The sequence below is a fragment of the Carcharhinus amblyrhynchos genome, chromosome 4 (assembly GCF_965287045.1).
Source record: "Carcharhinus amblyrhynchos chromosome 4, sCarAmb.v2.hapA, whole genome shotgun sequence".
NCBI lineage: Eukaryota > Metazoa > Chordata > Chondrichthyes > Carcharhiniformes > Carcharhinidae > Carcharhinus > Carcharhinus amblyrhynchos.
Window position 1 is genome coordinate 94,960,570 of NC_137327.1, and position 24,698 is coordinate 94,985,267.

General features: G+C 42.8%; 1 protein-coding gene across 7 annotated transcripts in view; it reads left to right on the top strand.

Moving 5' to 3' along the window:
• The window catches only part of clcn5b (chloride channel, voltage-sensitive 5b), a 138,612-nt gene that overhangs the window by 13,733 nt on the left and 100,181 nt on the right, over positions 1 to 24,698 (top strand). The window contains exon 2 of one of the 7 annotated variants that reach the window (XM_080187576.1): positions 4,810 to 4,876. The exons of 5 other annotated variants lie outside the window; for them this stretch is intronic. The gene's annotated coding sequence lies outside the window, so the exon portion shown is untranslated. Of the gene's footprint in view, positions 1 to 4,809; positions 4,877 to 12,997; positions 13,128 to 24,698 lie in introns of those variants that run through there. One more of the 7 variants, XM_080187577.1, reaches the window with a different exon arrangement.

Sequence of the window (24,698 nt, forward strand, 5' to 3'; positions counted from 1 at the left end):
CTTGTTAGCTTAGTATAATCTCCTCAAAAAAACAACTTTTGACCCCTCCTGTCTTTGCAAGCTTTCCATCGTGTCTCCAGAATCAGTTCCCGTCTTTTCATGTTTAAATCCCTCCAGGAAGGTTTTTGCCACAGTACCAGAGCATATTTTATCAAAGTCACAAACTTTATTCTGTGTGGTTATGATAAACGTAATCTTTCCGTCCTCATCCATCCCAACTTGTCTGCAACCTTTGACACGGTTGCCCACACCATTCTTTGCCGCTATCATCTACCTGAGTGGGACAGTTCTCACCTGGCTTTATCCTTATCTATTTAATCATCCAGAAAATCACTTCTGATGGCTTCTCTGCCTGCTCTTGCACTGTTGCATCATGCCTCTCCTGAAGATCTATCCTTGGCCCCATTCTATTTCTCATCCCTTTGCTGCCCCTTAGCGATATCATCCAAAAGCACAATGTTAGCTGATGACATCCAGCTCTACCTCAACATCAATTCTCCACTCCTCCACTGTCATTAAATTCTCAGACTGTTCATATGTTTAAGAAGTGAAGGAAAAATTTTGGGTTTTTTTTTGATGTTCTATTGCTGTTTTATCTCTGACAACAAATTTAATAAGCGTGAGACGCTATGTCAAAGTGCATAGTTTACAAAGCTCTGAAAAGGAAGTGAATATGATATAGATATTTATTTTATAAAAGATGTAGCATATTCAGATAGTCAATTTTAAACATATTATTCCTCAGACCATTGTACTTTGTTTGCTACGTCTCGTATAATTATTTCCCATTATGTTGCTGGTGGTCATCCAAAATTCCATTTGATTGCAATGATATTGGGAAAAGGAAGCCAAGTACTTATCTTGTGGAGGCCTGATATTCTTAATTAGCTGCACTAACATTACATACGCAACAATTTGCACTTACATAGCATCTTTAACATTGTGTCTCCCAAGTGCTTAAAACAATGAAATTATCTGATTGTTAGAATGGATTTTTTGGAGTAAACCAGGTGGACAGTATCCTGAGCTCAGTGAAGTTAATTTATTGAAACATTCTGGAGTTTCTTTATTAGAATGATGCACTCTAGGAATCTTTCAGACAAATTGAGATGGTAATGCAATAGAATTCTAGTGTATCTATGTTGATGCCCCCATTTCGTTGACATGAAACTCCCATATCAGATCAATAGTCCTGTTTTGAGACCCCTTAAGTATTAAGACTGGATTTTTCTCCCTTTATGAATATTTGTATATGGCTGGAGCAGCTGAAAATGGGGGTTGCCGAAATCTGCGGCTGAATCCCTACGACTGCGACCAAAAATCCTGCTTCCTTTGCCCTGATGGGAAAATTGGTCACTCAACTGGTCTGCCTCCTTCACGCACACAAATAATGACAAGAGGTGTGAGGCATGAGGCATGACAATTTTCTTCCTAACTTCCAGTGTCAACTCCCAAGCGCCCCTTCAGCTAACTGTTGGAAATACAAAATATCAGTTCCTGACCTAATGGACCACTTTATACTGTCTGAACCAAAACAATAACCCTATAAAGAAAAGGCTATTTGGATCAGTGCCCATTGCATTTCTCCTCCTGATGTAATTTGCTGCTAAAGGACACTGGGGCAGGATCATGACCCTGACCTGTTTTCCTAAGTCAGACATATTAATTATGCTGAGCTGGATAACTACTATGCAGAGAAAGCCCTGATCAAAGTGGAGAAGGTTTATGTAATGTTTATTTATCAGTCACAAGTAGGCTTGCATTAACATGCAATGAAGTTATTGTGAAAATCTATGAGTTGCCACACATCAGCACCTGTTCAGGTACACTGAGGGAGAATTTAGCATAGCCAGTGTACCTAATCAGCATGTCTTTCAGACTGTGGGAGGAAACCGGAGCACCCGGAGGAAACCCACACAGACGTGGGGAGAACATGCATACTCTGCATAGACAATGACCCAAGCCAGGAATCAATCCCAGGTCTCTGACACTGTGAGGCAGTGGTGCTAACCACTGTGCCACCATGCCTCCCTGGAAAGTGTATCAAATAAAGCAGAATGCCTTCAAAAACATTCAATTGTCAAAGCTTCACTAGGGGTTGTGGTCAGGATAAGTTGTTTGAAAAGAGGGAGAAATCCCAGTACTAGCCCGTCTACTTTTCCAGTAATGGCAATTAAAGATTCCTGCTGCTGGTCTGGAGTGAATTATCCTCAGCTCATCATTGTGTGTATGTTTGTAGGAAGGACAGCAAAGGGGCAACTGACCAATTTCCCTATTGAGCTAATTGGAGGAGAATTCCTGGCACCACTGGCAGGGATTCAGTTGTGGATTTCATCATCTGTTATTTTCTGCTGCTTCACCTTCCCATCATCTCTCCCCCTCCACCCGCAACGAATTTCAGTTCTTATACGATGGAAAAATCCAGTCTTAATACATCAGCATCACTTATGTGCTGTGTCTTGAAGATTGCTACTCTTTACCAATATTTATCTTGGTCCCCTTTCCATTTTTATTTTTCTATACTGTTAATTTCACCTTGCCAGCCACTTCTACCTTACTAAGAAATTGCATAGTTTGTTATACATCTCATAGGTCACCTAACAGTTTGTGCTTTCCTAGTTTTTGAAAGTACATGAAGATGGTTGGGCATCCTTTTTATCCTCTGTTCCTTGTGCTCTTCTCCCCAGCCCCTTAGTTCAAAATAATAAGAGACTATCTAGGAATGCCTTTCACAAATTAATATAGGCCTGCAGGCACAAAGGGCACCCATTCGCTGCACCTTTTTCTTTGCATTGTTGAAGACTTTGAACATGTCCCCTTGACTGACCAAGACCTTGGAAGATATAAAACATGTATTACTTCATAGAAATCTTGATCAAGCATGGATCATATTTATCTTAACATAAAGTCAACTTCTAGGGTTTATAATCACTGCCTAATTTAGATATTCTAAATAGAGGGGGGAAATTTTTAATTAATTACTCAACTCAAATTAAATAAGTAACTACGACATGGCAGCAAACATACTCATGGCCAGGTCCTACAAACAACAGTGTTTTGGGGATAGAAAGGGAATTAACTTACAATTATATGGCATTAAACAACAGTTAAACATGGCAGACTCTTTATCCTAAGAACTGCATTGGGTAAATCACCAGTGAGTCTGTTTTTGATGGGTGGTGTTAGTTGGGGGAATAAATATTGGCGAGGAGAGAGAGAACTGTTGTTCTTCTTTTCTAATAATACTATGGAATCTTTGTAACGTACCTGAGTAGATGGATAGGGTCTCAATCAGAAAGATGGCATACTCAACAATGCAGCACTGCCACAGAAGTGATTTGATGTGTCAGCTTAGATTTTCTGTTCACCAGTCTGGAGTGAGATTTGAACTCGTGTTCTGACTCGAGTACCAAGGGGTCAAGTTAATGGTAGAAATGAATAATGCACCATTCTTTTGAAACACTCATTTGTATTTGGCGTATATTCATTTGGCTTTCAATAAAGTGTGATGAGTTAATGGCTCTTTTATAGTCTGCCTGCTGTACATAGTATGTCTCTCAGTACAACTTTAGATCTTTGTCTTTAGAAACTTGCATTCTGTTTGTAGAGAGAATTTTGAGCTGCATAACAATATGAAATAGCTGCGGTTGTAGGTCTGTTTTTAGAAGCAATTTGCAACAATGCATTAAGAGGAATACAAACATATCGGCACTATATTAAAACCAATCCTGGTTTGGTAAAGTATCCAGCTCTATCAATCAGAGTCCACTTGTCAACAAATCAGCACACTGTCAGGCAGTGTAAATTGTTGTTCCCTTAAGATTTGGTATCTTGCAAACATGTTCTGATAAGTGAAAGACAAGCTTTGACAGCATGTCTCTTTTTACAGCAATACTCAAGTTCTGTACTATAAAGTGAAAGGCAAACTACTAATCCAAAGGGAAATACTGCAGATGTTGGAAATCTGAAATAAAAACAGAAAATGCTGTAAATTGTTATCCAGTTTGGCAGCATCTGTGAAGTGAGAAACACAGTTCATGTTCCAAATTGATAACCTTTCACCAGCCTACATATAAACAGTTTCCTCTTCACTACAGCAAAAAGGAATTTGCATCAATTTACCTAAAATACCTGAATTCTAGCTTCACAGCAACATTTTCTGCATTGTTATAAAATCGCTCAACATGATTGTATATCATTATTATTTGTATATTTCCTCCAATAATATTTGGAGGAAATCACTAAGTGCAGTGGAGGAGAAGGAGTTTTAGAACTGATTGGATTCCTATCTTTTACTTAGTGAGGTTCTGATCTCAGCTGCTGTTTGCTGAAGTTTCCTGATATGACAGAGAATGGAAAACTGTATTTTCTGTACGTTGCAGCAACATTTGAGATAAGATTAGTTACTCATTGGTTAGCAAGTAATTTATTAGCGCATGACATCCCTTTGTTTCAGTGTAATTCACCTGTCATTGCAAGCTTCCACCCATCACCAGCATTTTAATTTAATTGCATATGTTTGAAGTACCATGTTTTTCCTGTTGCCAGCTATTTAACAGTAAAGGACATTTCCAGTTGTTAAAATAATCAGCTAATCACACATTTAACAAAGTGTATAAGAACATGCTGATGCAACTGTCCGTCTCTAAAACAATGGCCTAAGCACCAAAGCAATTCAGTTACTTTGCCATGCAATATTGTAAGTGACTGAAGAGTTCAATTCTTGAGGAGCATTACTTACGCAGATGGTGCAGAAATAAATCACAAGGCCAGATGTTGAAACCTTTGTCTTTTTTCCTTCCCCATCAGCCAACCCGGCTTCCTGATGCAGTCCTATCTGTTGTTCGCCATGTCTACCCAGCTTACAATATCAAAGGTGTAAGTTTTTAAGTCTTTTGGAAATCTTTGAACTTGAACTCGGGTGAATCTGATAATTTTAAAGTATCTGTAAGTTTTCCATAAAAGGTGTTTTGGAAAACGCCATTTTTTTCATTTAATGTAAATTACAAAGCCTCAGAGAAACATTCAAAGAACAAAGAACAGCACAGGACACAGGCCCTTCGGCCCTACAAGCCCACGCCACCCATTTTAACACTTAGTGAGTGCCTCATTCCAATTCTCCTCCTACCTATGACTTTTGTCTACATCTAGTGGACTCCACAATAAAGGGGTGCAAATTTAGGGAATTACATGTGTGCCAGATTAAGGGAGATCCAATTTAGGGACAATTTATTAACACCAATGGGGTCTGGGAGGAAACCGGAGCACCCGGAGAAAACCCACGCAAGCACGGGGAGAATGTGCAAACTCCCACAGACATTGACCCGAGCTGGAGATCCGACCCGGGTCCGTGTAACTGCACAGCAAACAGTGATAGTCACTGAGCTGTCGTGTTGCCCGTCAATTGGTCCAGTTTAAGCGTACACTAATGACGTGAAGCACTAGGCAACTCTCGAAGTAACATCCAAGAGCAGCCCTCGCACAACCCACCACGTGTATGTCCCTTGTTGGCCCACAAGGCAGACCAAATCGCCTGTGGATGTGAAAGGAGACATCAGTAAACATACAACAGATACATCCATCAATTTGGCAACTTGGCTTCTTCAAATACTTCATTTAGGGACTAAAAATCTTTTGAAGCTTCAATTAAGGACTTAACTTTTGAACTGCGAAATTCTACTCTCTGCATCAAATTACCAGTAGGATCTCCTGCACTTGTCTGCCCAGTTGTGCACTCAGCCCTAATGTATGCACATACCTTTGATTTGAAGTTGCTGTGGCTTCCCAAGCAGAAAATGTTGTAACTGTCTTCACTGCACTTGAAGCCTTCGATCTGTAACAACTTCAACTGCAGTGCCTCAAAAGATTCAGCTGTTGGATCAAGTGCTTTCTATCAGCCTTCAGCCTTCTGTGTTTATTTTTATTTTCCTTCATTGTTGATTGCACTTCAAGTACCCCATTGATTCTGATCTCTTTGTAGACAGAGTCTAATCCTGATTGACAGTCTGTGGTTTTGCTTCCTCTTTTGCAAACCACTTGGCTGTGTGGGGGACAGGGTGCCTGTCATTGTTGAGGGGCACGTGGTGCTTCCTTGACCCTTGAGATTAAACATGCCAGGTCCTTGCCTGTGCACCAAAACCCACCCAGTGCAGATCCTGCTGGGATGGTAAGTGAATAACGAGGGCCATTTGACTTGGGTTCTAAGCCTGCTAATTGAACTTAAAAGTGGTGTATTTGAATATTAATAGGCTCCCTGTCTGCCCTGGCTGGGAACCTAATCGGTGTTGGCAGTGCAGCCTGGGAAGGTTATGCTGGCTTTGGCGACGGGCACAAAACCACTTTCCTGCTGACTACTGATTTTCCAGGTCATCACAATCCACGATTGGGGCTAGCTGGCCTGGAGAATCCTGCCCTCAATCTTTATTTGAGACTGCTGCATGCTGATGCTAAAGGTCTACAGTGAGTAATACCCATAATCCAACATTAGCATTCCTCCCGTTGAGCAAAAGTTTGCATTGAAGTAGCAGTAAAGAAGCCTGACTGATTACAAACAAAAATATGATGATGTGGGGCTGCATGGAAGGAGAGAGTGTGGTTTAAGTGATAATATGCAAAACTTGAGTTTGTTAATTCTCAGAATCTGAGATGAATTTTGATTGTAATCACTTATAAATGCCTCATTTGTAAAGCCAAAGGAAACACAAATACATGTATGTGCATATGTATAAATGGAATAGAGTAAATTGTGAAGAATAATGCCTTTATCCTTGTTTTCAATAGCAGGCAGGATAAACTAAGGCAGTCTATTCAATTAGTGTATAATGGCAAGCACCTCACTGAAAGACCAGATTGTGATGTAATTAGTTCAAGATTATGACAAAAAAATTATACAGGTGTACTGCCAGATAATGATTGTCACTTAACTTTTATACAAATGACATCCTAATACTTGACAATATCACTCTCAAGTCATGCTACTCCCATAACACCTTGACACTGCCAGTGTAGAATTGCAGCAGTATATGTTGTGCCACAGAGTTGTAGAAGTGAGCATCCAGAAATTTAATCATGCAATATGAGGAAAGCAGCAACCAGACGCTAGGCACTTCATCATTGAGACAGAGAAGAAAAATAACATTACCATCACACTTTCTGAGCGATTTCAGAACAACAATGGGAGACATCTAGGAGTAGTTTACAGCATTACCTTTTTAATGGTTAGAAAAGGCAAGAAAATTACTTTTAAACAGAGTCTTCTATAAAGAAGCTGGTGAGTGCAACAACCTTGGTGCATCAGTTGATATTATCTTTGTGTAAATCTAATTAAAAAAAAATCCAAAGTACAGTACATCAGCAATGTTGATCACCAGCAAATTTGCAAAGAGGAAGTCAGGAAATTCCCTACATTGGCAAAAACTTCAAAAGTAATTAATTGGCTAATAAATGCTCTGGAACGTCCTAAAGTCATGAAATAATTAACTGCAAGTTATTATTCTTTAACTCTTAACTGTAGTGCAAACATGTATACTGTGTACAAGTTAAAAGTAAACATCAAATTGACTTCAGAACTTACTATTGTTGAAGTGGTAGTGATACAATCATTCGGGTCCCAGGACTGAGCAAATGATATGGTAAGAGGTGTCACATAATTGATCATTCAACAAGTATGCTGTGTTTTACTTCAAAATGCAGCTTTAAACAATATATTGAACTTTTATACTGCAGTGTAGATAAAGTATTATAATTTTTTTCCCTGACACTGCAGATGGAGAAGGTCAAGAAGTTATTTTTTAAATAAAACCTTGTCCCTAGTGGTTGGTGAATTAGTCGATCAGATGATGATTTTATGTAAATTAAATTAACTTCTATCAAGTTGAAGGTTAGAAAGCTAATTTTTCAACCCTTGTAATTATTTTGACAGTTTTGAATGCCCTGACCTGATTACACCAAACCGAGCTCTATGAACATAACCAGCTGCAGAGATTGCAATTAGCAAACTGTGAAATCAAACGAAAAGAAGAATCTAGTGAATTTGGAATTCATTCGGTTCTGTAGCTTAGGAATAGTCTATGATTTTGTGAGTTTCAGATTAAATAGTGCACTACAGTCAACTATGTCACTGTAGTCACACTACAAAAGGAACTTTGAATGGAAATGATCCAATGTCATTAGCCTCTATACTCTTTCACTAATCCTCCCCCAAAAAGTTACGCTATTTTCCTTGTATTGAGATGCCCAGTTGTGAGGAGTATCTGAGCAAAATTGGGATTGTTTATAAAATGCATTTATTAAAAAGAAGAAAAGGCTTTTGATAAGGTCCCACATGGGAGACTGATAGCAAAGATAAGGGCCCATGAGATTCAAGGAAACTCGGCAAATTGGATCCAGAACTGGCTGAGTGGCAGGAAGCAGATGATGGTCAAAGGGTGTTTCTTGAACTGGAAGACTGTCTAGTGGGATTCCACAGGGATCAGTATTTCGGCACTTGCCATTTGTGATTTATATAAATGATTTAGACTTGAATGTAGGAGGGCTGGTCAGCAAGTTCGTGGATGATATGAAAATTGGCGGTGTGGTAAATAGTGAGGAGGAGAGCCTTAGGTTACAGGAGGATATTGACGGCTGGTCAGATGGACTGATCTGTGGCAAATGGAATTCAACTTGTATAAATTGAGGTGATGCATTTGGGCAGGACAAACAAGGCAGGGGAATATATGCCTTATGGCAGGGCCCTGAAAAGCATGGAGGATCAGAGGGGCCTTGGTGTGCATGTACACCGATCCCTTAAGGTAGTAAGGTAGCAGAACAGGTAGATAAAATGGTTAAAAAGACATATGGTATACTTGCCTTTATTAGCTGAGGCATGGAGTTTAAGAGCAGGGAGGTTATTATGGAGCAATATTAAAATGCTGATTAGGCCACAGCTAGAGTATAGTGTACAGTTCTGGAATCCACATCATAGGAGGGACATGATAGCATTGGAAACGGTGCAGAGAAGATTCACCAGGATGTTGCCTGGACCGGAGAGTTTTAGTTGTGTAGAGATTTTGGACAGACTGGGGTAGTTTTCCTTGGAGCAGAGGCGACTGAGAAGAGGACATGATTGAGATGTATAAAATTGAGGGGCATAGATAGTCAGGAAGAATGTTTTCCCTTGGTGGAGGCATTGACTTAAGGTAAGGACAGGGGATTTAGAGGGGATGTAAAGAAAATCTTTTTCACCCAGAAGATAGTGGGCATCTGGAACTCACTGACTGAACAGATGGTAGAAATAGAGACCGTTGTAACATTTAAGAAGCATTTAGAAGTGCACTTGCGATGCCAAGGCATACAAAGCTATGGGCTGGAAAATGGGAACAGAATAGTTAGGTGGTCATTGACCAGTGCAGATATTTTGGGCAGAAGAGCCTTTTTCTGTGTTAATACCTCTCTGACTTTATGATCATTTGATTTTCGAGTAGTTAAAATTGCAAGTAATGGGCTAATTATCTTTTTATTTAATCTTTCTTCTAAAAGTATTAATTACAGTAAGTACTGTTGAGACACACTAGCTAGATGCCATAATTTCAAATTGTTGTCTGTTTTACTAGACTGTTTTCGTTAATAATGTAAATTATATGACTCTCATTTTGACTTTGTTTTCTGTTTGCCGATAGTTGAATTTCTCAGTAATATAATATACTTGGCAGTGCTTATTTGGACTTGGTTGCTACAGAGCTCGTAGCTACAACAATTAGAACTACCATGGTACTACAATAATGAGAAATTATGCAAACTATGGGTGTACTCCCTGAATTTCACAATGTTAAGGGGTGACTTGTTGATGTTTAAGGGGAGCAGGTGGGTTAAATAGGGAGGTGGTTGGGGAAAGTAGGACTAAGGTTATAAACAAATAGAGCTAGACTTTTCAGTTTTGTACATTAAGTGCAGTACAGTGGTTAGCGCCAGAGACCCAGATTCAATTCTAAGCTTCGGTCACTGTCTATGGCGAGTCTGCATGTTCTCTGTGTGGGTTTCCTCCGGGTGCTCTGGTTTTCTCCCACACTCCAAAGACATGTTGGGTAGGTGCAATGGCCATGCCAAGTTCTCCCTCAGTGTACCTGAACAGGTGCCAGATGGTGGCATTTTCACAGTAACTTCATTGTAGTGTTAATGTAAGCCTACTTGCGACATTAAAAAATAAACTTTAAACTTAAAAGTGGAAAATCTCTCTTCCGAACAATTGTTAATCTTAATTCCAAGATTGATGCATCTTTTTTAACTATAGGTATTAAGAACTATGAGGAAAGTGTTTCTGGGGGTGGGGGGAGAGGTGATGGTAAGTGGAATTAGGTTACTGATTAACCATGATCTCATTGTGTGGCAGGGTTAAATAGCCCACAGGCATTCCTATCTTCCAAACTCTCAACTTTATAAAGGCAAGTATAATGTTAAAATTAACTCCAGAGGGGAATTTTCTGCCCATGTTGTGAATATTTTCTACTCCATTTCCTTGAACTATGTTAGAATAGAAATCATGTGTTTGTGACTAATCGTGTTACCAAGCAATTACTCACCGGTTCAGCTGTAGCCCAGCCACATGACTTTGCTTTTAAATTGTTTTGTTCTTGCCTCATAGCCTGACTTAAAATTCAGTATGCTGATTGAGATATGAAACCTGTCAAAACATTTTGTAATAAATCCAGGAAAATGCCAACTGCTCAGAAGATGTGAATGAATAAATTGTTCATTGCGACAAGACACTTGCTCTTATGATTCAGCCATATTTTCTGATGCAGGCTTGGGACCTCTTTGATTCTTGCAGCGTCTGAATACTTTAGAGCAATTGATACACTCAGGAACCAAAAGAGAAAATGCTGGAAAATCTCAGCAGGTCTGGCAGCATCTGTAAAGAGAAAAGAGCTGACAATTTGAGTCTTGACCCTTTGACAAAGCTAAAAGGCATAGAAAGTGGGAAATATTTATATTGGAGGATGAGGGAATGAAAGATGAGTCATTGCCTCAAAAACAAGGAGTATGGCTGCTAATGGCAGTCCATAGAGAAAATATAAGATGTGAATGGCCAAAGGGCAGAGAAGCTGAAATCGGAGAGTAAGCAGATGGAGATGTGGGGACAGGGTGAAGAAAGGTAAAATTGAGAAAAGGGGGGAAAAAGGGTAAGGAAAGGGGGATAAAATAGGGGGAAAAAGTAGGGGAAAAAATAGAGAGAGACAATAAAGAAATAAAAGGTACAGAACATTTAAAAATAAATAAAATGAAAACAAAGGGGTTGAGGCGGGGTAGAGCTGATCAGTCTGAAGTTGTTGAATTTGATGTTGAGACTGGAAAGCTGTAATGGGCCTAGCTGGAAGATAAGATGCTGTTCCTCCAGTTTGCATTGAGCTTCACTGGAACATTGCAGCAGACTAAGGACAGACATGTGGGTATGGGAGCAGAATCGTGTGTTTAAAATGGCAGTCGGGTCAGGGCCCTGATTGTGCACAGACCATAGGTGCTCAGTAAAGTGATCACCCAGTCTCCATTTAGTCGCTCCAATGTAGAGGAGACCACATTGGGAGCAGCAAATGCAATGGACCAAATTGAAAGAGGTGCAAGTGAAATGCTGCTTAACCTGGAATGAGTGTTTTCGGCCTTGGATGGTAAGCATGCAAGAGGTAAAGGTGAAATGTGAGAACAAGGGGGACTCCAGCCTTGTTCTGGGAGGGAGGGTGTGAGGGTTGTTCCACGGGAGATGACCACATACTGTTGAGGGTCCTGTCAACAATTGTAGGTGGGAATCCAATGTTGAGGAAGAAGAACCACATAATAGAAGCACCACTTTGAAAAGTGGCATCATTGGAAAAAAAATGTGGCGCATCAAAGGAGCTGAGAGAAAGGGATGGAGTCCTTACAGGATGTAGGGTGTGAAGAGCTGTAGTCTAGATAGCTGTGGGAATCAGTGGACACCCCATCAGCCTTGTCATGCAAAGCATAATCGCCACTATTTTCGCCAACTCCAGTGTGATGCCACTACCAAACATATCTTCCCTTCACTCCTTCTATCAGCATTCCACAAAAACCATTCACTCCAGGATAAGCTAGTCCACTCCTCCACCATACTCAACATCTCTCCTATCACCCATGACATCTTCCCATGCAATTGCAGAAGGTGTAACGTCTGCCCCTTCACCTCTTCCATTCTTACCATTCAAGGCCCAAAACACTCATTCCAGGTTAAACAACATTTCACTTGCACCTCTTTCAATTTGGTCTACTGCATTTGCTGCTCTGTGTGGTCTCCAAGTATAGACAGGATGATTGCTTTGCTGAACATCTTTGGTCTATGCGCAATCAGGACCCTGACCTTGCTGTTGCTTGCCATTTTAACACATGATCCTGCTCCTATGCCCACATGTCTATCCTTAGCATACTGCAATGTTCCAATGAAGCTCAATGCAAACTGGAGGAATAGCATCTCATCATCTGGCTAGGCACGTTACAACCTTCCAGTCTCAACATCGAATTCAACAACTTCAGATTGATTAGCTCTACCCCATCTCGACCCCTTTGTTTTCATTTTATTCATTTTTAACTGTTCTGTACCTTTTTATTTCTTTATTATCTATCTTTATTTTTCTTTCCCACATTCTTTACCCCTGTTTTATCCCCCTTTCCTCACCTTTTCTCCCTCTTTGCTTCTGTTTTCCTCCCTTTTCCTCAATTTTACTCTTCTCCATCCCATCTCCCCCCTCCCCCTGCATCTTCACCTGGCTGATTTCAGCTTCTCTGCCATTTGGCCATTCACACCTTCTATTTTCTTTATGGACTGCCATTATCAGCCTTTCCCCTTGTTTTTGTGGCTATGACTCATCTTTCATTCCCTCACTATACAGTATAAATATTTCCCACTTTCTATGCCTTGTAGCTTTGACAGAGTCATCTGGACTCAACATCAGTTCTTTTCTCTCCCTACAGATGCTGCCAGACCTGAGATTTTACAGCATTTTCTCAGCTCAGATTCCAGCATCCACAGTAATTTGCTTTTATCCAGTGGTATATTCAGGATCTTGCATCCTCTGCATAAGAATTTTGCAGAAGCAGCTTTCACTCCAGAGTAAAGTCTATTTAAAAAATCACTCGGCTCCAAGGTTTGTATTATGCAGTCATATACTGAGGGCAGCACAGTGGTTAGCGCTGCTGCATCTCAGCGCCAGGAACTAGGTTCAGTTCCTGGCTTGGGTCACTGTCTGTGTGAATTTGCATGTTCTCCCTGTGTCTGCGTGGGTTTCCGTCAGGTTCTCTGGTTTCCTCCCACAGTTCAAAGATGTGTGGGATAGGTGGATTGGCCATGCTAAATTGCCCCTTGGTGTCAGGGTGACTGGCTAGGGTGAAAACATGGGGTTGTGGGTATGGGGCCTAGGTCAGTGCAGACTCCATGGGCCAAGTAGCCTCCTTTTGCACAGTGGGATTCTATGATCTTGTGGTATTTTATTTGTGCCTGAGTTTTGTGGAATCCTTGCAAATATGCAACTTGTGTTGAATCTTAACAGTAATTTGTTTTCACTAAGGGTTTGTGGAGTAGAGAAAAGGAGTGAGGAAATAATCTAATGAGAATATGTGAAACATGGTTGCAGACTACTTGAATTGGCAGTTAGATTTTGTAGAATATAAAATCTATAAATAATGTTTAACAGAAGAAGAAAAGGTGACAGGTAGCTGTGATAATTAGAAATAACATTATGGCAGTAGCAAGTGTCACTAACCTGGTGATAATTGCATGAGTGTCCAACTTGGAAATTCTGGTTCATGGTGGTGTGTAGTTTGTTCTACAGAAAGTGTGTCAGGGGCCATGTGTGATACCAAGTGAGAACAGTAATCACCCCAGTTATAGTATAACATCGATTAAAGACAATTATAATGAAGAAAATACACATATATATGAACAGGATTATAATAATATAAGTTATGCACAAATAGGGCAACACAGCGGTTAGCGCTGCTGCTTCACAGCATCATGGACCCGGGTTGAATTCCCCGATTGGGTCATTGTCTGTGCAGAGTCTGCACGTTCTCCCCATGTCTGCGTGAGTTTCCTCCAACAGTCCGAAAGACGTCTGTTTGGGTGCATTGGCCATGCTAAATTCTCCTTCAGTGTACCCGAATAGGTGCTGGAGTGTGATGACTGGGAGTTTTTCCACAGTAACTTCATTGCAGTGTTAATGTAAGCCTACTTGTGACTAATAAATAAACTTTAAGTAGGAGTTACCCTTTTGACCCCGAAGTACATTTACACGATCTGAACTCTTTCAGGGCTTCCCTCAGCCCAAACAATATCCAATCCAATAGATCTATAAATAAAGGCCAGCTTACAGTTACCACACTGTTAATGATTGAATGGTTATTCTGCAGAAAATCTGTTCTTGGTAAAGCAAATTTATGGGTTTTGACTGCCTCCACGAAAGGTACTCTGTACACAGGCTTCTGATCTGCTGATCAACACCTGCTTGCAGGCTGCTAGCCGGACTCTGCACTTCAGATTGCTTGACGGGTACTGCCTCCTGCTTCCACAAAAAAGTTGCCAATCTATTGTTTCCTTTTGAAGATACTCTCAACATTTGGCGGTCTGTCCCCCTGGGCTTCTGTTAGTTTTAACATTAACGTATTATGTCTGCCCCGAATGATGCCACCATCCACCTCAAAGTATTTTTTATTAGCAGGATGATGTATTTCTATTTGGCCTGTCTACAGTTGCTCATCTTGTTATTGGGATTCCCATCATGTGAAATACCTTTTTGAAATGTCGGTGGACATCTAACCTTTCGTGACATATGCAAGAACGTAACAATGAGATAAAACAGATTCCATAATGACTTGAAGATAAAGAATTTGAAGGCATGTCACCCTATTAGGAATATGCTGCACACCATCATCTCTGGAGAGAGGAATATATAGGAAAATGTACAAAATGAATTTAAAAAGTAATAGTCATGAGGAATTCCATGTACCTCCATGACAACCGTACCCAAAGAAAAACAACTTGGTGGAAGTTTTTACAGAACAAAATTTCTTTCTGACTCAATGTGTAAGAAGCTGAACAGGAAGGAAGCACTGCCAGACCTTGTAAGGGGAAATGAACCAGAGCAGAGAAAGGAAGTAAGAGTGCAGTGATCATAATATCAATTTTAAGTTTGAGATCATGCCTACAGGACCCCAGTTCCAAATGGGATTGCCATTGTGGCTGCTTAAACTAGGGAAGGGATAGCAGACACACAATTATCCCCTTTCAAAAAAATCAACATGAAAAGGAATAATGCCAGCGAACTGCAAAAGTAGGCACTGTAATTCCTGTCTTTAAAATGAAAGCGGGAGCTAATCCAGGGAACTGTTCATCAGATAATAACATAGATTGGTACCTGCAGGGATCCATAATGAAGCTACAGCTAAATATACGCCCATGTACACATAGGAAGTTTGATGTTGAAATTTGAGTGCAATACAAAATTATGGAGGTGAGGGGAGAGGAGTTTATATCTTATAAGAAAGCTGCATGATGGGTATTCTGACATGATGAAAATTTTTAGGAGAAATTAAGTTTTGGGTTTTTAGATTTCAATTTGACATATTATTGTCACACATTCGGTACAGTGAAAAGTATTGTTTCTTGTGTGGTATACAGACAGTACATGTGTTCATAGAGTACGTAGCAGAAAAGGGAGAGAGGGTGCAGAGTATAATGTTGCAGTTACAGATAGTGTAAAGAAAGATTAGCTTAACATATATTAGGTCCATACAAAAGTCTGATGGCAGCAGGGAAAAAGCTGTTCTTGGATCGGTTAGTACATGTTCTCAGACTTTTGGATCCTTTTCCCGATGGAAGGAGTAGTATGCCAGGGCGCGTTGGATCCTTGATTATGCTGGCTTTTTTTCCGAGGCAGCAGGAAGTGTAGATTGGAGGTTGGTTTGGTGATGGATGATTGTATTCTGTGGGTTAGTGAATCGAGGATCCAGCTCAAAGAGGAGCTGAGCCCTGGGCCACGGAGTTTGGAGATGAGTTTTGTCAGAATAATGGTGTTGAAGATTGAGCTGTAGTCAATAAATAGGAGTTTTGATGCAGGGTTCAGTGTAGGGCCAGGAAGATGATGTCTGGTGTGGATCTGTTGCGGTGATAGGTGAACTGTAGTGGATCCAGGCAATCTGGGAGGCCAGAATTGATCCATGTCATGACTTATCTTTCAAAGCACTTCATGATGATAGATGTCCAATCCACCAGGTGATAGTCGTTAAAGCAAGCTGCCTGGCTTTTCTTTGGTACAAGGATAATTGTTGTCTTGAAGTGGGTAGGGACTTTGGATCGGAGTAATGTTATAATTTCAGGTCAGAAATTCCAAAGTATTTTATGAAGTCTGCCTGGATCATAAGTTTTGCAGTTTGAATTTGGCTAGTGTAAGCATGAGATGTTTCACTTTAGATATGTTTCAAAAGCCCTACTAGGGGGCTTTTAGCACACAAAATTTATTTAGGAATACAGTTAACGTGTTGAAAGAAAATTAACAATAACATTTACCAATTACAAACAAGAAGAGAAACAATCATGATATTGTATAAACTTAATTAAGTATATAAAATATTCTAATCAAACAAAATTCCCTATACAAAACCTTTGCCCCAGGCTTAGCACAAAGTATGAATGCTCACATATTAAGAACATAAGAACATAAGAAATAGGAGCAGGAGTAGGCCATCCAGCCCTTCGAGCCTGCCCCCGCCATTCAATAAGATCATGGCTGATCTGTCGCTGCTCAGTTCCACTTTCCCGCCCTCTCCCCATAACCCTTAATCCCCTCTCCTATCAAAAACCCATCAACCCGCGTCTTAAAAATATTTAGCGAGGCAGCCTCCACCACTTCAACGGGCAGAGAATTCCAGAGATTCACCACCCTTTGAGTGAAGAAGTTCCTCCTCAACTCCGTTCTAAACCGCCCCCCTTTTATCTTGAGGCTGTGCCCCCTAGTCCTATTGTCTTTTTTGAGCGGGAAGAGTCTTTCCACCTCTATCCTATCCATCCCATTCATCATCTTATACGTCTCAATGAGATCTCCTCTCATTCTTCTAAACTCTAACGAGTACAAGTCCAGTTTATTCAGCCTCTCCTCATAGCTCAACCCCCTCAACTCCGGTATCAGCCTAGTAAACCTCCTCTGCACTCCCTCCAAGGCCAAAATATCTTTGCGCAGGTGCGGCGCCCAAAAATGCACACAGTACTCCAGCTGCGGCCTCACCAATGCCCTATACAGCTGCAGCAAGACCTCCCTACTTTTATATTCAATCCCCTTTGCTATGAAGGCCAGCATCCCATTCGCCTTCCTGACCACCTGCTGCACCTGCAAGCTGGGTTTTTGCGACTCATGCACAAGGACCCCGAGGTCCCTCTGCACCATCGCCTGCTGCAGTTTTTCGCCCCGTAAGTAATAGTCCTTCCTACCAAAGTGGACCACCTCACACTTGCCAACATTAAATTCCATTTGCCATTTCCTGGCCCATTCGCCCAGCCTATCTAGATCCTTCTGCAGACTCTCAACACCCTCCGCACAATTTGCCGTTCCCCCAATCTTGGTGTCATCAGCAAATTTCGACACTCTACACTCGGTTCCCTCCTCCAGATCATCTATATAAATGGTAAAAAGCTGAGGCCCCAGCACCGACCCCTGGGGCACTCCACTAGTCACCATCCGCCAATCCAAATAGCATCCATTGACCCCCACTCTCTGCCTCCTATTTGACAACCAATCCTCTATCCACGCTAACACCCTACCCCCAACTCCATGTCCCTCGACCTTCTGCAATAACCTCTTGTGAGGCACTTTGTCAAACGCCTTCTGAAAATCTAGAAAGACCACATCCACCGGCTCTCCTCTATCCACTGCCCTAGACACATCCTCATAGAACTCCAGTAAATTTGTCAGACACGACTTCCCTTTAATGAAACCGTGCTGCGTCTGCTCTATCAAGCAATTCCCTTCAAGATGCCTCGCAATTTCCTCCTTAATGACAGATTCTAACATTTTACCTACCACAGACGTTAAACTAACCGGCCTATAATTCCCCGCCTTTTGCCTGGCACCATTCTTAAACAACGGCGTAACATTAGCCGTTTTCCAATCATCCGGCACTTCCCCGGAATCCAGCGACGTTTGGAAAATAACCACCAAGGCATCCACTATCACCTCCGCCATTTCTTTCAGAACCCTCGGATGCATTCCATCCGGTCCTGGGGACTTGTCCACAATCAGCCCCTCCAGTCTGTCGAGCACCGCCTTTCTAGTAACAGTAATGTCATTAAGACCCTCCAGTCCTACCACCTTTCCATCGCTAACACCCGGCAAATTATTCACGTCCTCCTCCGTGAAGACAGAAACAAAAAAATTATTCAATACCTTAGCCATATCCCCATCCCCTACCACTAGGTCCCCTTTCTCATCCTCTAAAGGACCAACATTCACCCTAGCCAGCCTCTTCCTTTTTATATATTTATAAAAACTCTTGCTATCCTTTTTTATATTAAGCGCTAGCCCAGCTTCATAGTTTCTCCTACCCTTCCTTATCAACTTCTTTGTCAATCTTTGTTGACATTTAAACCTCTCCCAATCCGCTTCTCGCCCACTACTCTTAGCTACTCTAAATTCCTCCGCTTTTAGTTTAACACTTTCCTTCACCTCCTTCGTTATCCACGGCTTATTACCTCTCCTCCTACTATCCTTTTTGACCATTGGAATAAATTTCCGTTGAGCACCAAGAAAGATCTCCTTAAAGATCCTCCACTGCTCCTCAACAGACCCTCCCTCCAATGCGCTCTCCCAGTCCACATTCGCCAATTCTTCTCTCATCCTACCGTATTCCCCTCTATTCAAACAAAGGACGCGTGTCCGGGAACCCACTTTCTCCTCCTCCATCTGCACCAGAAACTCCACCATACAATGATCACTCTCCCCAAGAGGATCCTTCACCACAAGGTCCCTAATTCTACCCGCTTCATTACATAGCACCAGATCCAAGATAGCTCGCTCCCTCGTCGGCTCCAACACACACTGTTCGAGGAAACTATCCCGGCAGCATTCCAAGAACTCTTCCTCGAGCCCCCCACGTCCAACATGGGTCGACCAATCAATATGCAGATTGAAATCCCCCATAACTACGGCCGTCCCATTCCTGCACGCTGCACTTATTTGCGTGTTAACAGCCCGCCCCATCTCCAGATCATTATTTGGGGGCCTATAGACGACACCCACCAGCGTCTTCCTCCCTTTGCTGTTCCTAATCTCCACCCACAACGATTCCACCCTCTGCTCCTTGGCTCCAATATCATCCCTTGCTACCACCGTGATGCTATCCTTAATCAGCAGAGCTACGCCCCCTCCTTTTCCCTCCTGCCTATCCTTCCTAAACACTTGATAGCCCTGTACATTCAGTTCCCAGTCCCTGTCACCCTGCAGCCACGTCTCTGTAATGGCCACCAGATCGTATCCATTTGTGTCGATCTGCACCATCAGCTCATCCACTTTATTCCGAATGCTTCGTGCATTCAGATAAAGTGCTTTCATCCCAGCCTTCACCTGGACCCTATTTGCCGCAACGCCACCAACTATACTCACGCCCCCTACTCCCTCTATTATTGGGACATCCTCGGCCTCTTCCCTTACATGTACACTCTCCTTAACTTTAGGCCTCGTAAGGTCACCTACCCTCGCACCCTCCCCCCCCCTAATTAGTTTAAAGCCCTGTCTACAGTCCTCTTTACTCGATTCGCCAGCACTCTGGTCCCAGCACGGTTCAGACCAACCCCATCCCTCCCGAACAGGTCCCACCTACCCCAATACTGGTGCCAATGCCCCATAAATTCAAACCCATTCCTCCCACACCAATCCCTGAGCCACCCATTCACTTCCTTAATCCTGTCAACCCTACGCCCATCTGCACACGGTTCAGGCAGTAGCCCAGAGATAACCACCTTGTCGGTTCTACTTTTTAATTCCATTCCCAGCTTTTCATACTCCCTCCCCAGATCCTCAGTTCGCATTTTGCCTACGTCGTTGGCACCCACATGTACCACAACGACCGGATTCTCACCCTCCCACTCCAGGTTCCTCTGCAGCCCAGATGCGACATCCTGGACCCGAGCACCAGGCAGACAACACACCCTTCTGTGCACTTTGTCATTGTGACAAAGGACAGTGTCAATACCCTTCACCCCACTATCCCCAATCACTACTACGTTCCTTTTCCCTTTCTCTTTGCCTATGTCCTGCTGCAGCACTGTACCGTGTGCAGCTTGCTCACCAACCTCACCTGCCTCGTTCTCGTCCAGCCTGGAAGCAAGAACCTCAAACCTGTTATGCAGATTAAGAGGCTGAGGCCTCCGCTCCTCACCCCCCTTCCTCCTCCCAGCAGCCCCCTCTTGTCCCTGACCCTTAGAGTTAGCCAGTCTAGGGGGGGTGGATGTCACTTGCACCCCTTTGACAATGGCACCCTCTCTCCCCCTGATGAGCCTCAGTGTCTGTAGCTCAGAGGCCAGCTCATTTACCATGGGCTGGAGCTCCTCTAGCAACCTGCACTTACTGCAGACATGGTCACTGGGATGAACCCTAGGGTCCACCAGTTCCCACATCATACAGAAACCACACATCACATGCCCCTCCATTATTCACTGTAGTAGTTTTGAAAAAATTTTTTTGTTTTTTTTTGTTTTTCAAACGAACTCACCTGGCCTTTTTTCCTTTCAGCCCTTCTTGATATTAAGCCCTAGTAGCTCACTCTGCTTCCCACTCACTCCGCTGCCCGCTCAGACGCTGCCCGCTGTCTACACCAGGCCTCTTTTTAAACCTGGCGCTGATTTAAATCTGATGGCCCACAACTGCCTGTTAACCACTCCCTCAGAATTCTTAAAGCAGTAAATACAATAAATAAATGCTTTAAACAGTTCTGCAAAGAACAAAGTGCTTTAAACTTATTTTAAACAGGTTTTTAACAGGTAAAATCTTAGCTCTCTTTCTGCTCCTTCACTCGTCTGCTCCAGCAAACAATGGAAGGCTTCACCTTGTGGTCAGTTGATATTTAAATCTGATGGACCACAATTGCCTGCTAACCACTCCCTCAGAATTCTTAAAGCAGTAAATACAATAAATAAATGCTTTAAACAGTTCTACAAAGAACAAAGTGCTTTAAACTTATTTTAAACAGGTTTTTAACAGGTAAAATCTTAGCTCTCTCTCTGCTCCTTCACTCGTCTGCTCTAGCAAACAATGGAAGGAGTTATTATTATTATTATTATTATTATTATTATTATTATTATTATTATTCACTCAAAGGGTGGTGAATCTCTGGAATTCTCTGCCCGTTGAAGTGGTGGAGGCTGCCTCGCTAAATATTTTTAAGACGCGGGTTGATGGGTTTTTGATAGGAGAGGGGATTAAGGGTTATGGGAGAGGGCGGGAAAGTGGAACTGAGCAGCGACAGATCAGATATGATCAGCCATATTCCGTTCTAAACCGCCCCCCTTTTATCTTGAGGCTGTGCCCCCTAGTCCTACTGTCTTTTTTGAGCGGAAAGAGTCTCTCCACCTCTATCCTATCCATCCCATTCATCATCTTATACGTCTCAATGAGATCTCCCCTCATTCTTCTAAACTCTAACGAGTACAAGCCCAGTTTATTCAGCCTCTCCTCATAGCTCAACCCCCTCAACTCCGGTATCAGTATATTATTATTATTATTCTGGAGCTTAGTCCTTTTGTTGGATGCTGCAGTTCTCTTGAGACACACACAGGCAAGCACGGAGTCAGAACAGCTTCCCAGCTTCAGAGGGGGAGAGAGAGAGAGACTTTAGAAACTAACTGCAAACCACCAACAGCCGAACTTTCACTCCAGGAAGGCAAGAAGCCTTGCTTCTATCTAGCTAGCAGAATTTCTAACACCAGGAAGAGAAAGAAACACTGCTCTTCAGTCTGATGTCCACACTCCTTCTAAACTAAAACAGTAGCTAGCAGCCCAAAGCTGAAAGTGAAACTATGAAAAGAAACTGTCCAAAAAACATGACCTGCCATCCAGTTGTAAATTCCAAGTCATTGCTTGAGGTTCAGATTAAAAATAAACAAAACTTCATTTAAGCCATGGAAGCAGCAATAAAAGGACTTCTGGCAAACAGTTCGGCAACCATGAAATCTGAAGGCCTCCTTACAACTGTAGAGAAATACATAAGAACATAAGAAATAGGAGCAGGAGTAGGCCATCTAGCCCTTCGAGCCTGCCCCGCCATTCAATAAGATCATGGCTGATCTGTCGTGGTTCAGTTCCACATTCCCGCCCTCTCCCCATAACCCTTAATCCCCTCGCTTATCAAAAACCCATCAACCCGCGTCTTAAGAATATTTAGCGAGGCAGCCTCCACCACCTCAACAGGCAGAGAATTCCAGAGATTCACCACCCTTTGAGTGAAGAAGTTCCTCCTCAACTCCATTCTCAACCGCCCCCCCTTTATCTTGAGGCTGTGCCCCCTAGTCCTACTGTCCTTTCTGAGCGGGATGAGTCTCTCCACCTCTATCCTATCCATCCCATTCATCATCTTATACGTCTCATAAGATCATGGCTGATCTGTCGCTGCTCAGTTCCACTTTCCCGCCCTCTCCCCATAACCCTTAATCCCCTCTCCTATCAAAAACCCATCAACCCGCATCTTAAAAATATTTAGCGAGGCAGCCTCCACCACTTCAACGGGCAGAGAATTCCAGAGGTTCACCACCCTTTGAGTGAAGAAGTTCCTCCTCAACTCCGTTCTAAACCACCCCCCTTTTATCTTGAGGCTGTGCCCCCTAGTCCTACTGTCCTTTCTGAGCGGGAAGAGTCTCTCCACCTCGATCCTATCCATCCCATTCATCATCTTATACGTCTCAATGAGATCTCCCCTCATTCTTCTAAACTCTAACGAGTACAAGTCCAGTTTATTCAGCCTCTCCTCATAGCTCAACCCCCTCAACTCCGGTATCAGCCTAGTAAACCTCCTCTGCACTCCCTCCAAGGCCAAAATATCTTTGCGCAGGTGCGGCGCCCAAAACTGCACACAGTACTCCAGCTGCGGCCTCACCAATGCCCTATACAGCTGCAGCAAGACCTCCCTACTTTTATATTCAATCCCCCTCACTATGAAGGCCAGCATCCCATTCGGCTTCCTGACCACCTGCTGCACCTGCAAGCTGGGTTTTTGCGACTCATGCACAAGGACCCCGAGGTCCCTCTGCACCGTCGCCTGCTGCAGTTTTTCGCCCCGTAAGTAATAGTCCTTCCTACCATTCTTCCTACCAAAGTGGACCACCTCACACTTGCCAACATTAAATTCCATTTGCCATTTTCTGGCCCATTCGCCCAGCCTATCTAGATCCTTCTGTAGACTCTCCATACCCTCCACACAATTTGCCGTTCCCCCAATCTTGGTGTCATCAGCAAATTTCGACACTCTACACTCGGTTCCCTCCTCCAGATCATCTATATAAATGGTAAAAAGCTGAGGCCCCAGCACCGACCCCTGGGGCACTCCACTAGTCACCATCCGCCAATCCGAATAGCACCCGTTGACCCCCACTCTCTGCCTCCTATTTGACAACCAATCCTCTATCCATGCTAACACCTTACCCCCAACTCCATGCCCCCTTACCTTCTGCAATAACCTCTTGTGAGGTACCTTGTCAAACGCCTTCTGAAAATCTAGAAAGACCACATCCACCGGCTCTCCTCTATCCACCGCCCTAGACACATCCTCATAGAACTCCAGTAAATTTGTCAGACACGACTTCCCCTTAACGAAACCGTGCTGCGTCTGCTCTATCAAGCAATTCCCCTCAAGATGCCTCGCTATTTCCTCCTTGATGACGGATTCTAACATTTTACCTACAACGGACGTTAAACTAACCGGCCTATAATTCCCTGCCTTTTGCCTGGCACCCTTCTTAAACAACGGCGTAACATTAGCCGCTTTCCAATCTTCCGGCACTTCCCCGGAATCCGGCGACGTTTGGAAAATAACCACCAAGGCATCCACTATCACCTCCGCCGTTTCTTTCAGAACCCTCGGATGCATTCCATCCGGTCCTGGGGACTTGTCCACAATCAGTCCCTCCAGTCTGTCGAGCACCACCTCTCTAGTAACAACAATGTCATTGAGACCCTCCACTCCTACCACCTTTCCATCTCTAACACCCGGCAAATTATTCACGTCTTCCTCTGTGAAGACCGAAACACAAAAGTTATTCAAGACCTCAGCCATTTCCCCATCCCCTACCACTAAGTCCCCCCTCTCACCCTCTAAGGGTCCAACGTTCACCCTAGCCAGCCTCTTCCTTTTTATATATTTATAAAAACTCTTGCTATCCTTTTTTATATTAAGCGCTAGCCCAGCTTCATAGTTGCTCCTACCCTTCTTTATCAACTTCTTTGTCAATCTTTGTTGACATTTAAACCTCTCATTACGATTAGAAGAAAAGATTTCTTAAAGGTACACTAGTAAGGAGAGATTAACGATATCTGCGAATAGATCTGCCAGCTGGCACATGCACGATCTGAGTGCTTATCTGGATAGCCCATCTAGGCTGGTCACTTTTAGTGGGTTGACTTTCGATAAGACCGATTTGACATCTGCAATGGTGACTGCAGATACCAGTTTGGTCAAGACTTCCA